The 16293-nt window shown below is 43.5% G+C and overlaps 1 pseudogene; it reads left to right on the top strand.

Annotated features, from left to right (window-relative positions):
* The first annotated feature begins 2536 nt into the window (after positions 1 to 2536).
* LOC138487567 (zinc finger protein 850-like) overlaps positions 2537 to 16293 on the top strand; it is a 70535-nt pseudogene continuing 56778 nt past the window's right edge.

The raw sequence follows: 16293 nt of genomic DNA, 5'->3' as shown, positions 1-16293 counted from the left end.
TGTGGCCGCCTGGTGCATTTTTTGGAGTCGGAGCAGCGGCTGATTGTGTTTCAGAATGGGTTCCGTAAATGTAGATCAGTGATGGATGCAGTTGTGGCGCTGGCGACAGATGTGGAGGAGGCCTTGTCCTGTCGGGAGATGGTGAGGTGATTTTTGTTGATATGGAGAAGGTGTACGATATGGTGTGGAGGGGTGGGTTGCTTTTTGTGCTGCGAGAGAAAGGTGTAAGGGGAAGATGTTTTCTTGGATTAAGGATTTTCTGATGAATAGGGTGTTTCAGGTACGTGTTGGTTTTGTGTTGTATCGAGAGTTTTTGATGGAAATGGGACGTCCTGGGGTAGCGTTTTCAGCTCTATTTTGTTTCTTGTAGCAGTGGGTGGCCTTACAGAGAAAATTCGGGAGTGTGCTTGTCAGGTGGGATTCTATGCAGATGATGGGGTGATTTGGGTTAGGGGTAAGGTGGGTGGAGTGATTCAAAGAAGGTTGCAGGAGGCTTTGGAGGTAATGGAAAGATGGTGTCAGGCTTGGGGTTGATGGTGTCCTCCTCCAAAACGGTGTGTATGCTGTTTAACAGGTGACGTAGTGGTGTCAGTTTGGATCTCAAGTTGAGTGGGGCTGTGTTGGTTCAGGTGTCGGAAATTACGGTATCTTGGTGTGCTCTTGGATGAGCGCCTGTCTTGGAAGTTTCAAGTGGAGAGGACAGTGGTGAAGTGTAAAAGACGTCTTAATTTGTTGAAAGCATTATCTGGTCAGGGATGGGGTGGAGGCCAGAGGAGTATGAGGTTGTTGTATGTGGGGTTGGTCAGGAGTGTGCTGGAGTACGGGGTTCAGCTGCAGAGCAGTTATAGTCAGAGGATCTGTTTGATGGTGTTCAGGCAAGGGCGGTGAGGATTGTGACTGCGACCGTTCGGTCATCCCCCACAGAGGCTGTGCAAGTGTTGGCAGGGATGTTGTCATTGGATTTGAGACGGGGGGAGATGAGTGCTAGGTATTGGTTGCGATGTAAGTCCCTCAGTGTGTGTCATCCTGTGAAGAAGTGTCTGGTGGTTAATTGGTTGCAGGCCTATAAAACTGGGAGTTGGGAGAGGAAAGGGGGACCTTTGGGTTCCAAGCGGACAGGCTGGTGAAATGATTGGGGGTGGAGAGGTTGTGTATGGTGGAAGATGTGGCTAGCGTGGTGGTGCCGGTTTGGATGTGGCATGATCCAATTATCTGTTTGGATTTGGAAAAGGTGGTAGTCAAAGTAGTAATCGAGGGGTGATTAAAAGATTGGCGGTGCAGTATGTGGAGGTGAAAGTTGGCGCTAAGGTATATACGGATGGTTCCAGGGACCCCGAGAGGAACAGGGTTGGTATGGCGTGCTATTTTCAGACGGATGGAGTTTTCAGTGGCTAGATTGTCGGATAATGTGTCCGTCTGCACGGCGGAGTTGATTGCTGTTAATATGGCAGTGCTTCAGATTCTGGGGATGCAGTTGGCTAAGGTGGTGGTGGTTGTGGATTTGATGAGTGCGTTGTTGTCTATCAAGGAGGAGAACTTTGATAGGGGGGATATAGTTGTGCTCATTAGACAGTGATTAGAGGAGTGTTGCGGGGGTACCGTGGTGTAGTTGGCTGGGCTTCTCAGTCATTGTGGGCTCTTGGGTAATGAGTTTGTGGATCAGGCTGCGTATGCGGCCATGCTTAAGGGCGAGGTGGATGTGGAAGTCCCATTGAGCGTGGCTGGGGTACAGGTGATGGTGCGTGGCAAGATTAAGGATATGTGGCAGGATCGGTGGGATATGAGTTTGAAGGGGTGGCAGTTGTATGTAGTGTGCAGGGAGGTGCGGTTTCGGGCAGTTGAAGGGGGTGTAGAGTTGGCACGAAGGGAGGAAACTATTTTGAATTACCTTAGGGTGGGTCATACGGGGTTGGCGGGGTGTAAATGTATGATCGGTAGAGCTGCATCGGCGGCGTGTGAGTCGTGCGGTTGCCCGGAGACGGTTTCTCATTATATGTTGGATTGTGTGAGGTTTCGTGTGCAGAGGGAATTGCTCAGTTAGGATGTGTGACATTGGGGTGGTTTTGCAGGTGTTACCAGATTTGTTCTGTTGGAAAAGAGGGGTAGAGGATAAACAGTGTAGGTTCCTGCTTCAGTTTGTGGGGGAGACAGGGAGGTGGGAAGAGATCTAGTGGTGATGGTTACCTGATTAGTGCATATTTTGACGAACATCATCTAGTTAGATGGAAATCGCTGGTTCTGGGGTTACCCCAAGAAGAAGGGGGAAGACTGTGAGCCCCTGATTGGTAGATGTGTTCCTAGGACTGCCCCCCACCTCTTCTTCAAATGTTGACTTGTCTCTGCTTTTCCTTCTAAAACCTTCTGTAAGCCTTTCTCCTGTGTATGTGATGGAGGGCGGGTTATGAGGGTGGGTCAGCAGCTTCTTTCGTCAATAGAATGAAATATTTTCTGTGTATGTCATGTAACTGCTTGGAGTATTTACTTCAGATCACTCTTTATAGAACAATTAATCATATGATAATATTTGCTTTCTCCAGACTTGAATACATTATTGTTGTCTGGTCGTGTTCAGCAAAAAGTAAGGAGAAAAGGCTACAAAAGGTAAGAACCTGCTGTGATATATGTATGCCTCTCTGCACATGTTCCTTGCTTCTGTCTCCTGACCTGTGTATCCAGGCCCGCTCTGTACCCACTTCCTTTTCTCTTATTCCTCTCCTCATGCAGAGGGGTCGACTAGGAACCAAATGTGGCCCTGGAAAAAGTTTTTAAAGTGCCCCATGGTGCGTGGATCAAAGACGAATAACCCGCAATTTCAACCCCTGAACAGAGAGCTTGAATGAGGGCATTTTATAGTAAGTTTATCTGTAAACAGTAATTAAAAAGCCATGTTTAAACTTTTCCAACATGTTTTAGGGGTCTTGTTCAATTCTGAATAAATAAAATGGTAGAAGGTATATGCATGGCCCTGATGATTAAAGTACCCACTTAAATGTTTGTTCACCCAGCATGTTTCATTCCTCTTACTCTTGGATGCTAAAATGGTCTTAATAAAAATAATCCCACTATTCCTGCTGCATACGGCCACTATCACATCATATTTTATCATCATCGAGCCACTACTCTGCCCCTAGAGTGCGTGTCCCCAGTAGATAGGACCCTAGTATTGAAAGTCTTATGAGCTACTGTGTGAGTGATTAACTAGTACACATTACTACTACTGAGAACCAGTCTGCCTGTTACATGGGATGCCTACGATTTTGAACATGTTGCAACTAATAACATGCATCTCCTTTTATTTTAACAGGTGATTGATGCCCCAGAAATGCAACCGCAGTGATTGTTAGATTCTCTGGACTAATGCAGTGAAAAGCGTCATTATTAGAATATGCAAGTGTGGGGTCCAGTTGTCTTTTCAGAGTTTTCAGCAACTCGGATTGAGAAGCCTATTTGCTACCAGGCGGCTTCTGTCCATGCAACTCTTTCATGCTAACATCCAATATCCAAATTTGTTCTGGATGTCAATCCTGACATGAAAACGACAAAAATGTCATTTCTTTAAAGCATTTTGTGAATAGGAGAAGCATATCCTTACGCTGAATATTTTAAAAGCTTCAATCAAAGGAAGAATTGTATTTGTCACCAGAAATGATCTTCGCAAGAGAAAGCTCATCTGTGCTCTGAATTTAGGAAAAGATATAGTGAGAAGTGCAACTGACGAGAAACCTTACACATGCACAGAATATGGGAAAAGTTGCCATCTGAAAAACATACTTATTGCCCACATGAGAACATGGGTGAAAAACCTTATTAGGTCACTGAATTTGAGAATAGCGTCCATTTGCATGATACACTTTTCTGCCTTCACAAAATGCATACAAGTGAGAAACATCATGTGCCCATTGAATGTGGGAAAGGGTTTGCAGAGAAGGTAGATCTTACTAGCCACCAGAGAACACGTACAGGTGAGAAATCTCACGTGTGCACTGAATGTGGGAAAGGGTTTGCCCATAAGTGTGATCTTACTAGCCATCAGAGAACACATACAGGTGAGAAACCTCATGTGTGTTCTGAATGTGGGAAAGGGTTTTCTCATAAGGCAAATCTTATTCGTCACCAGAGAATACATACAACTGAGAAACCCCATGAGTGTTCTGCATGTGGGAAAAGGTTTTCCCGGAAGGGATATCTTATTTGTCACCAGAGGACACATACAGGTGTGAAACCTCATGTTGGCACTGAATGTGGGAAAGAGTTTACTTCGAATAAAGCTCTTACTAGCCACCGGAGAACACACACAGGTGAGAAACCTCATGAGTGCACTGAATGTGGTAAATGGTTTGCTCAGAAGGAACATCTCACTATCCACCAGAGAACACATACAGGTGTGAAACCTCATGAGTGCACTGAATGTGGGAAATGGTTTGCTCAGAAGGAACATCTGACTATCCACCAGAGAACACATACAGGTGAGAAACCGTACGTCTGTACTGAATGTGGGAAAGGGTTTGCTCAGAAGGGAAATCTTAGTAGCCACCAAAGAGCACATACAGGTGAGAAACCTCATGTGTGTACTGAATGTTGGAAGGGGTTTACTCGGAAGGACATTCTTACTAGCCACCAGAGAACACATACAGGTGAGAAACCCCATGAGTGTTCTGAATGTGGGAAAGGGTTTGCATGGAAAGAACTTCTTACTAGCCACCAGAGAACACATACAGGTGAGAAACCTCATGTGTGCACTGAATGTGGGAAAGAGTTTGCTTGGAATGCAGATCTTACTAAACACCAGAGAACACACACAGGTGAGACACCTCATGTGTGCACTGAATGTGGGAAAGGGTTTACTCAGAAGGGACATCTTACTAGCCACCAGAGAACACATACAGGCGAGAAACCTCATGTGTGCACTGAATGTGGGAAAGAGTTTGCTAGGAATGCAGATCTTACTAAACACCAGAGAAAGCACACCGGTGTGAAACCTCATGTGTGCACTGAATGTGGGAAAGCGTTTACTCGGAAGGAACATGTTACTAGCCACCAGAGAACACATACAGCTGAGAAACCTCATGTGTGCACTGAATGTGGGAAAGAGTTTGCTTGGAAGGAACATCTTACTAAACACCAGAGAATACACACAGGTGAGAAACCTTATGTGTGCACTGAGTGTGGGAAAGAGTTTGCTTGGAATACAGCTCTTACTAGCCACAAGAGAAAACACACAGGTGAGAAACCTTATGTGTGCACTGAATGTGGGAAAGAGTTTGCTTGGAATACATCTCTTACTAACCACCAGAGAACACATACGGGTGAGAAACCTCATGTGTGTTCTGAATGTGGGAAAGGGTTTGCTCGGAAGGGAAATCTTACTAGCCACCAGAGAACACATGCAGGTGAGAAACCCCATGAGTGCACAGAATGCGGGAAAGGGTTTTCTCAGAAGGGACATCTTTCTATCCACCAGAGAACACATACAGATGAGTAACCTCATGTGTGCACTGAATGTGGGAAAGGGTTTACTCAGAAGGGACATCTTACTAGCCACCAGAGAACACATACAGGCGAGAAACCTCATGTGTGCACTGAATGTGGGAAAGAGTTTGCTAGGAATGCAGATCTTACTAAACACCAGAGAAAGCACACCGGTGTGAAACCTCATGTGTGCACTGAATGTGGGAAAGCGTTTACTCGGAAGGAACATGTTACTAGCCACCAGAGAACACATACAGCTGAGAAACCTCATGTGTGCACTGAATGTGGGAAAGAGTTTGCTTGGAAGGAGCATCTTACTAAACACCAGAGAATACACACGGGTGAGAAACCTTATGTGTGCACTGAGTGTGGGAAAGAGTTTGCTTGGAATACAGCTCTTAATAGCCACAAGAGAAAACACACAGGTGAGAAACCTTATGTGTGCACTGAATGTGGGAAAGAGTTTGCTTGGAATACATCTCTTACTAACCACCAGAGAACACATACGGGTGAGAAACCTCATGTGTGTTCTGAATGTGGGAAAGGGTTTGCTCGGAAGGGAAATCTTACTAGCCACCAGAGAACACATGCAGGTGAGAAACACCATGAGTGCACAGAATGCGGGAAAGGGTTTTCTCAGAAGGGACATCTTTCTATCCACCAGAGAACACATACAGATGAGTAACCTCATGAGTGCACTGAATGCAGGAAAGGGTTTGACATCTTATTAACCGTCAGAAAACATACAGGTGAGAAACATCACATAATGTGGAAAAGAGCTTGTGAACAGTAATCTTATTAGGCACCAGATGCAAGGAACCGTTGCAGTGTAGTGAATGTTGAAAATACTCCAGTGTTCGCGTCTGCCAAACGAGGACATGCAGGTGGTGAAATCCCCTTTTCAATTGAAGCTTCAGAGAGGAGGTGGTGCTTCTTCAATGGGTCTGAGTTTGCCATGGCTATTGACTAAATCTGTGAAATTATCACCACAGTTGTTGCCAGTTTCTTTTAGCTCACAAATAGTGGCTGATTATGATTGGCTGCATCAATGCTGTTTCAAATGCATCCTTTCTGGAATATTTCTGGAATATTCTAACCGGAAACTGTACATTATGTTCTAAGATACTCATCCTACAGAACACTTTTCCCAAGCACCTCCTGCAGATTAACGGGCACCACCATTCTGAAAAAGCTTAAAAATGCAGTGGTTGAATCAATAACTATAGACACTCTTTGGATATATGAGGGAAGGAAACAGCCCTATACATTATTTTGCAAGATGCTGCCTGTCACTAAGTGAGTAATCATTTCTTTAGATGGTGCCAGAGAACATATACAGATGAGAACCTGCATTGGTGAAGTGCATGTGTGAAACCTTTATCATTCTCTTGGACCTCTCGGTTGCCTTTGACACCATTGACCATTAGATCCTCCTTAGTCTAAGAGATGCCTCACTCAGGGACACAACCATCTCCTTTTTGCAATCCCTGCAGGATAACATTAGCAGTTATGACACCTCATTTGATATCAGAGTCCCTTAAGAACAGGATGTGGTGTGCCCCAGGGCTCCACTTGATCCCCTCTCCTTAACATGTTATGTTCTACTCCTGGCCTGACTAATCTACCATATATAACAACAATATGGACCAAAGGATGGAGGATGACAAATCACACTTATTTATCGTTTCTCATATATCGATAAATGTTTTTCTTCTAATCCATTTTCATTTTATTGTATATAAATGTTTAAAAACAACATAAATCATTTCCCATACAATATTAACACATCATTTTTGGCTCACATATCTTTTCTCCACCATTTCTCATTCATTCACTCTCATTACATCTCCACAAACTTTCTTCAATACATACAGGAATGACCATCTAAATTGGGTCACTCTCTACAATTCTCAGTTTCAACAGTATTTGGATCCCTCTGACCATTCTAAGGTGACTCAATCTGTATGTAAATATTCCCACAGATATTTGGTCGACGTGTGTTTTGTTTCGGTTGTCAGTGTTGGACTTCATAAGTTATGTCCATTCGATAATGCAATCTTCATCAGGACAAAAACAGGAACACAATAAGTCCTATTTCTCACAGTAGGCTGAACCACACCACCTATACAAACAAATAAAACCCATTGTAAACTCAATTTGTCTGTCATACCCCCCTTGTTCATATAGCACTCTAAATGTATTTTAAGTGACGCTTAACAGTAACCACCTCATCTGACTCGCCTCCATATATCACTTATGGGGGCGGCACAGATGTGATGAATGAATCCTCACTCCAATTCTAAGCTTGGCCAGATATTTCCGGTCTAACCTGAAAAAGTGAAATGATGGAGACTCAATTATATGTGGTCTCCTAATACCAATGGTAAAATTCAATCCTGATTGCAAAGAATTCTGATCGCCAACAATTCAACGCAATAGGTGCAGCCGTGTACTCATTTCCATAGTCAGCATCAGCTCGATATCCTATATCCACTGGATCTCTTTTACGTAGTGTAGGTTTCACAAAAATTAATTCCCCTGCAATAGATATCCATTCTTCAATCATCTTCACTATTCCTTGATCATATCTCAAAAACTATGTGTGAGAGAGTATATTCTTACTCTTACAATCCCTGTTGTTTGATACCGCTAAATGCTTCTTAATGGGGTAGACCAACTGTCCAAATTAGATATTCTTCAGTCCTTGACCCACATATGGACTTCATATTGGATTAGTTTCCTTTCAAATCACTATAAAACAATGAAAACGCCAGTAAATAAAAAACTCTCCGTAAGCACTCATGTTGGTTCCTACATCTAGTCTGTGTTTCACATCAGAGTATATTACTTAACTTATAGTATATACTTAAATATTGATCTTTTTGTTATTCAATTTGAGTGGTTGGTCCAATGTATATGGTGTGTGCCGTCTCGTCTGCTGGCTTAATATAGTTGAGTGCTGTTAGTTCCATACAGCAGGTAGTCTTGACAATAGCGTACTGAAGGGAACCAGATCTCTAATCAATCTTCTATGAATCTACATTGTAGTACATAGTATCTCGTCGCCTGCCCGTTATTTTTACGCGCAATTCCATTTCATTTCTCTAGTGTAACCCGACCGTTTTTCAAACTCACTACTTTGCTGAAGTTCTTTGTTATAGGCAGGGTATATCTATCCCTTTATGCACATTCGTCACACTACATTCCATAATTTTACTGGTCATTTCGTTATGAGTGTTACATTACATAACATGACACTGTAAGTACCGATCTAGCCGGCAACTTTTATTCATTCATTCCGCCAGGTTTATAGCCTTGCTATATTCCAATGTCACTTCTTCACTTTGACTACCAATAGCCGATTTCTTTAACATTGCGATTAAGCCACTTCTTCACTCTACCTGGTTTCACTAGTGTCGCACTTACCTCAGCGCAAAGTAGTCATACAAAGAGGACTATACGGTGGTCTCTGATCGGTGTCTTTACAACTGTTCTCTCTCCCACCGTGTTAGATGTATGTATGTCTAACCGGGTGGTGGCATCATCGCCAAAAGTTTATTCAAATTTTTGCAATACACAATAAAAAATGTCTTCAATTGCTTCATCTCAACGTAAAATGGGGGTATCATTTCCAAGACAGGACTTGTGATTCAGATGCTGCGTATCTCCTGTACGTTTTTCTCATTAGCATAGTGTATTATATGCAACTCAGACCGCATAGTACCGCTACCCTGTCTACATCTCCGTTTAGTGGATATCCTCTACCTTTTTAGAATTAGATTATTTTATACCGCAATTTGCGGTACCGTACTTAGCGCATTCCCATAGAGCCCCATGGGGTGAAAATGGTAATGGGGAAGGGCCATGGTTCAATGGGGAATTACCGCCCCGCCAACCTTGGAATGGGGTGGTAATTCCCCATTCAACCATGGCGGACCCATTACAACACCGGCACCAACCATGGTGCTAATAGCGCCATGGTTTAGTGCCGGTGTTGTAATGAGGGCCCATGTGTCCTTTGGATGCACAAGTACCATAGAGATTGCCTCTTTCTTTTTTAAAGAAAGAAACTCTTAATCCCAGCCCTGCTGATACAGTGTGTTGATCACATGTACTTCCCAAGAATTGTCACATAGTCCCATCTTAATAAATGTATGTAGAATTGGAAGCAATGGACACATAGCTGCCTGCTTTCCTGTTTTCACCCCTCAGCTCCATGGATATGTTCAGCCCAGTGACACCAGGCACACTTTACCAGTGGGATGTGTTATACAGGTACTACTGAATGATAGTAGAGGAACTGTAAAGTAAAAATTCAATATTTTATTTTGCATGAATTGCTAGATGCAAAGAAGCGTGAAAAACAAAGAGTTAAATATTGTTCTGCTTAAGTGAAACAATGCCTCTACTGAGAATGAGAATTGTATTTGTACACCCCCATAAAGAAATGTTACTTTCAACTAATAATCACAGGGATTTAAACATTCCAAATTTAAATGATCTGGAACCCGTCCTTAATACATTGGGAGATAGTTGCATTCTCGCATGGCTAATTGGACTAAGCTCGGCAATACAAATGTGAAAAGGCAATGTTCATCAAGGGGAAAACATGGAACATGGAATCTATAAACTGGAATCTCCAATATTACTCCAGAAGTCAGTTTGCAAGAAATGCATAACTCGCCTCAAACGTCCTTCTCGCTGAACTCTGCAGCGCTTCCAGTTTTGCACCACTGGGCTCCTTTCTCTCCTCAAGGTCCGCTCTCGCGTATTACACTATCGCCTGTCTCTATTGGGGGCACATAAGATTAGTGGATAGTTCCATGGCCTAGGAGCGGCATGGGGGGGCATTTACTAAAGGGCGTGTGCATACCCACTGTTAAAGCATTATCTTATAAGACAATGGTTTGGTGTGAAGGGCCTGGGGAATAAAGCAGAGAGGGCAAATGGAATAGAATTATTCACTGAGATGTGAGGCAATAAAACTCATTATGCAAATTTGGAAATTAAATGGTCTTTCTGAAATGAAAGTGTTGTGGGAGTAATGATATCATAGACTTGCTCTCTGAATTCCAAGAAGGAATACTGGGCAAAAATGTTTACCACATTAAAGTAATCCTGGAAAACTGACATGCTGAACTGAAACTTTACACACCTGTGTTCACAAATTGGATGAAATGCTGATTAAAAGAATATTGAGCTTCAGCCAATGTGCCGCTGTGTTACATACAAAATAAATGTTTCTGTTTTCTGCCTTTACTTTGGAGTAAACTGCTGCCTGCAACAGAGGCGATTGGTGTGTTTTAGGTAGTGGGGTGACCGTCTTGATTTCACTTTTATCTTAGAATGAATGTGATTCTCAGCTTATTAAACGTTCTTATCATGTTTGTATTTCTCTGAATTCTCCTTGAGGTTATACAATTCTGACCACAACAGGAATAATGGTATATGCAACGATGAATTCAGACAATGTATGTTTAGTTTAACATATAATCAGCCTATATTCTGACAATCATGCTGGCTGCCCTGGGCTCAGGAGGCCGGTACAGCATGTGGTACCTCCAGCATCTGTGGGTGTCAGAAGCTTGGCAGCATCTCCAGCATCTGTGGGTGTCAGAAGCTTAGCAGTATCTCCAGCATCTGTGGGTGTCAGAAGCTTAGCAGTATCTCCAGCATCTGTGGGTGTCAGAAGGTTAGCTGTATCTCCAGCATCTGTGGGTGTCAGGAGCTTAGCAGTATCTCCAGCATCTGTGATTGTCAGAAGCTTAGCAGAATCTCCAGCATCTGTGGGCGTCAGAAGCTTAGCAGTATCTCCAGCATCTGTGGGTGTCAGAAGCTTAGCAGTATCTTCAGCATCTCTGGGTGTCAGAAGCTTAGCAGTACCTCCAGCATCTGTGGGTGTCAGAAGCTTAGCAGTATCTCCAGCATCTGTGGGTGCCAGAAGTTTAGCAGAATCTCCAGCATCCGTGGGTGTCAGAAGCTTAGCTGTATCTCCAGCATCCGTGGGTGCCAGAAGCTTAGCAGAATCTCCAGCATCCGTGGGTGCCAGAAGCTTAGCAGTACCTCCAGCATCCGTGGGTGTCAGAAGCTTAGCAGAATCTCCAGCATCCGTGGGTGCCAGAAGCTTAGCAGTATCTCCAGCATCTGTGGGTGTCAGAAGCTTAGCAGTATCTCCAGCATCTGTGGGTGCCAGAAGCTTAGCAGTATCTCCAGCATCTGTGGGTGTCAGAAGCTTAGCAGTATCTCCAGCATCTGTGGGTTTCAGAAGCTTAGCAGTATCTCCAGCATCTGTGGGTGTCAGAAGCTTAGCAGTATCTCCAGCATCTGTGGGTGTCAGAAGCTTAGCAGTATCTCCAGCATCTGTGGGTACCAGAAGCTGGTTATGTGGGGGAACGAGATTACAAAAAACATGGAACATGGAATCTATAAACTGGAATCTCCAATATTGCTGCAGAAGTCAGTTTCCAAGAAATGCTTGACTTGCCTGGAACGTTCTTCTTGCTGAACTCTGCAGCGCTTCCACTTTTGCAGCACTAGGCTCCTTTCTAAAACCAATTAGCAATCCTGAAACCAGTTCAGTCGGGGATGAGAGTTGCTCTTATAAAGGCACGCTATATGGTAACCCATGCTACTGACATAGCTGACTTACTACACAATGAAAACCTAGACTTCTTAGCTGTTTCTCAATCTTGGCTCCACCCAGCAGCCGGCCCAGCAATTATGCTAGCTGTGCCAGACGACTACACCCTCCTAAGACTCGACCGTACCACCTCGCGAGGCGGTGGCCTTGCTATTATAGCTAAAACCAACCTATCAGTGAATCTCTCACCATCAACATAAATTCTTGTGAATCCCTAACGGCTAAGTTAACTCTATCTAATACGCAGACTGTATCCATTCACCTAATTTACAGACCTCCTGGTCCATTAGGATCTTTTGAAGATGACTTAACAAATATTATATCGCATAATCTCAAGATCTCCTCCCAAAGCATCATATTAGGAGATTTTAACCTTGGTCTTAGCGACTGGTTAGACACTAATGCTACTATAATCAATAACACCCTAGAGGAACTAGGTTTCATTCAGAAAATCACAGCTCCTACCCATACCAAAGGTAGAACCTTGGACTGGCTAGCTGTGCACAACTGCCCACTTACAGTCTCATCTATAATTCCACAGCCGTGGTCTGATCACCACCTGATCACATTCTCCCTAGAGCCCATACCACCGTTGCAACCTAATAGCATAGCTCCAGCGGTCCCAATTAGAAATAGGAGAAACATCACTTCTGAAAACCTTATTCCTATGATCTTACCTACTCTTAACGCTGTTCCCGACCATACAGATCCCTCAACCATGGTACATCTGTACAATAAAGTAATGCTATCCTCCCTTGATGCCATAACACCTCTCAAAGTGAGAAGGAGCAAACCTTGCAAACATGTGAACAATTGGTTCTCACCTCACCTTAAGGCTATCAGACAGGAGAAACAACGCTATGAAAAAATCTGGAGATCAGATCCAACTGAAACTAATAAGATAAACCTAAGTAATTTAGCTTCCCAGTACAAAAAAGAAATTATCCATGCCAAACAAACCTCTTATAACCTTCGAATCTCTCAAGTGAAATCTAATACTAAAGAGCTCTTCTCAATTCTGAAAGAAATAGAAACTCCCGTGCAGCTGCCTGACTCATGCATCAAGGACACAAACTGGTGCACAGATATTCAAAATGCTCTTGCCAATAAAATTACTTCTCTGTAAACTAAAATCAGTAACAAAAAAGATTCCCTTCTCTCCATCTCCAAATTGAGTAACACCAATTCTACTCTACCTCAACCCACCTGGACATCACCTCCTGTGCCCACCCCCCTCTTCAACTTCAGTAAAGTCTCTACCAAAGAGGTTGAAAAAGTTATTCCTGCACTCAAACTTTCAAACTGCCATGGGGACCTATGCCCTGCACAACTAATAAAAGATGCAGCTCGAGAACTCTCACCATTTATTACTAAACTAATAAATCCATCCTTTACAGCCGGAACCATACCCAACAATCTGAAACAATCCTGGGTCCTCCCACTCCTTAAAAAACCGAATCTAGATCCTGCCATCCCTACCAATTACCGTCCCATCACTACAGTGCCATTTCTTCTCAAAATCCTTGATAAGATGGCATACCAACAAATTCAACAATACCTTGAACTCAACCACCTCCTAGGAGTCTGACAGTCAGGCTTCAGACCTCAGCACGGGACCGAGACTGCGCTTATAGATCTTAAGGCACAGATAGATGAGCTGAGAGATGAGGGCAAGACAGCACTTCAGTTACTTCTCGATCTCTCAGCTGCATTTGATCTGGGCAACCACGAGATCCTCTGCACACACTTACAGTCGGCTGCTCACTTCTCCAAGGAGGCATGTGAATGGATCCAGTCCTTCCTCAACAACCGCGCCGTGTGAGTTTTTTTCCCCTTCAGCAGCCGCTGACACTATGCCCATTACCTGTGGTGTGCCAAAAGGGTTCTCGTGTCTCCCCCACCCTGTACAACATTTTTACAAAGCCCCTTTTCGATGATCTAGATGGCCTGGGTATCACCTACACGAACTATGCTGATGATATCCAGATCCTCATCCCGCTGACGGGGGGATTATGTCAAGGATTTGGCCTTTGTAAATCGCGTGTACCTCATCATCCAGGCATGGATGGATTCTCATGGTCTATGCCTAAATTATGACAAAACAGAACTCCTCATCCTAGCCACCACACCCAACCTCAATAAATTATGTCAAAACTACTCCTCTTTTGTCATTGATAATATCATCACCGTAGCCAACAAGGGTAAAACCATAGGATTCTATTTAGACTCAACGCTCACCTTCAAAAAACAAGTCAAAGCCATGGCTTCCGCTACATCTTATACATGTAAACTTATTAGGGCAACCAAACCATTCCTCTCACCAAACAACTGCATCACTCTAGCCAGAGCATTGATCCTATCCAAGTTGGATTACTGCAACACGCTCTACGTAGGTAGTAACAAATACATCACAAATAATATTCAAACATTACAAAACAATGCCTTAAGAGCAGCCCTAAGCCTCCCGAGGAAAGCACATATCTCAGAGGCTAGAAGATCGTACAATTGGCTTTCTACTAAAGATAACATTTTCCTTAAATCGGTCTCTCTGACCCATAAATGCCTACACAAAGTGACCCCTCAATATTTGATAACGAGATTCACCAGACCGACTTCCTGCCGCCCCTCTAGAAAGGCCAACTCAAACCTCCTCCTTGTCCCAAGATTCAAATGTACTATGTCTGGAGGGAATAGCTTTCCTGTCAAAGCAGCACAATTTTGGAATTTCTTACCACCATCTCTTAGGGAAGACCTTCCCTACCCACGATTCAGATCTAATACCATCCACTGGATCAAGGAACATGACTCTTAATGCTATGACATCCAATCTCTTCCACTGCCGCACCTTCTGTAACTTGTGCATAAATTGTATATCCTCTTACCTCTATGCTTAGATATATCTACAACTTGAAAACTATGTATATTCACCTATAACTTATACTTTGATGTATTGGACCAAAATGTTTGATGCTTCCAACACTGTAACCTAGTTGGATTCATTTACTGCGTGCTCTGTAACTTAAGTTGTACACTCCTCTTGTTGCTTTGCGCCCTGCTACCCACGGGTTAGGTGCGCGTCACAAATAATACAAACAAACAAACAAAAACAAACAAAAAAGATCCCAGAGAAAAAAAGAGCAAGTCTGGGACACACCCAGAGTATGATTTGCGATGATTCAGGCATGCATGACTAGTGGGTGCTCTGAAAATACAGGGGAAGATGAGGATACAGGGGAAGATGAGGATACAGGGGTAACTACACCTGGATGACAACTACCAGGTATCGGCACACCTCTAGAAGCACTCCAGTACTTCCAGGAAGTACAGAAAGGAGTGTAATGGGTGAGGTGGAAGTATCTGTGAGAACATGACACACAAGGGAACACACCAGAGCAGGGTTCAGCGGCGACTCATGGCAGATTTACTGCTATCAAATACTACTGTCGGAAGTGCCCACAGTTGTGGTTGCACCCTGGGGTTTAGAAACATTCACGCAAGACTCATTAGATCCAACTCTTCCCTCTGAAAAGAATTGTAAATATTTGATTGCATTTCCATTTTCTTCAAGGTCTTGCGAGGCAGCCCGTGTTGGCCAATGCATTTAGGACTGTGTAGTCCATCTTCAGGGCATCTAACTGTGAGCAATTATAATGCAAACAAATAAACGTATGATGCGTCTCCTCCATAGCAAATCATCTTTCAAAAATAATATTACAATGGCTAAACAACTTGCCTGTCTGGAGAACAAATGGTGTACTTGAGTCTGACACATGCCATGCAACAGTGTCTACGTTGGTAAAAAATAAAAGCTATTGGACATAAATAAATGTCCTGTGGTGCAGCAACTGTTCAGGAAACCAATTCACTGTGTACATAATCCAGAGATGTATGGGATGTATATACATAGAGACAATGAACCTTGTACAGACCCAAATTCATTAATATTCAAAGAAAATAGAAGAAACCGTCCTGCTAAGGAGCTATATGGCTGCGTCCTGCTCAGGAACCATATGGCTACGTACTGCTAAGGAGCTATATGGCTATGTCCTGCTAAGTAAGGAACTACATGGCTATGTCCTGCTAAGGAGCTATATGGCTACATCCTGCTAAGGAGCTATAGGGCTACGTCTTGCTAAGGCGCTATAGGGCTACGTACTGCTAAGGAGCCAAACTGTGAGTGCTTG

Source organism: Ambystoma mexicanum, chromosome 9, assembly GCF_040938575.1.
Source record: "Ambystoma mexicanum isolate Mex_15411 chromosome 9, UKY_AmexF1_1, whole genome shotgun sequence".
Taxonomy (NCBI): domain Eukaryota; kingdom Metazoa; phylum Chordata; class Amphibia; order Caudata; family Ambystomatidae; genus Ambystoma; species Ambystoma mexicanum.
Note: the sequence above shows the minus strand (reverse complement) of the source record. Positions and strands in the feature narration are given on the sequence as shown.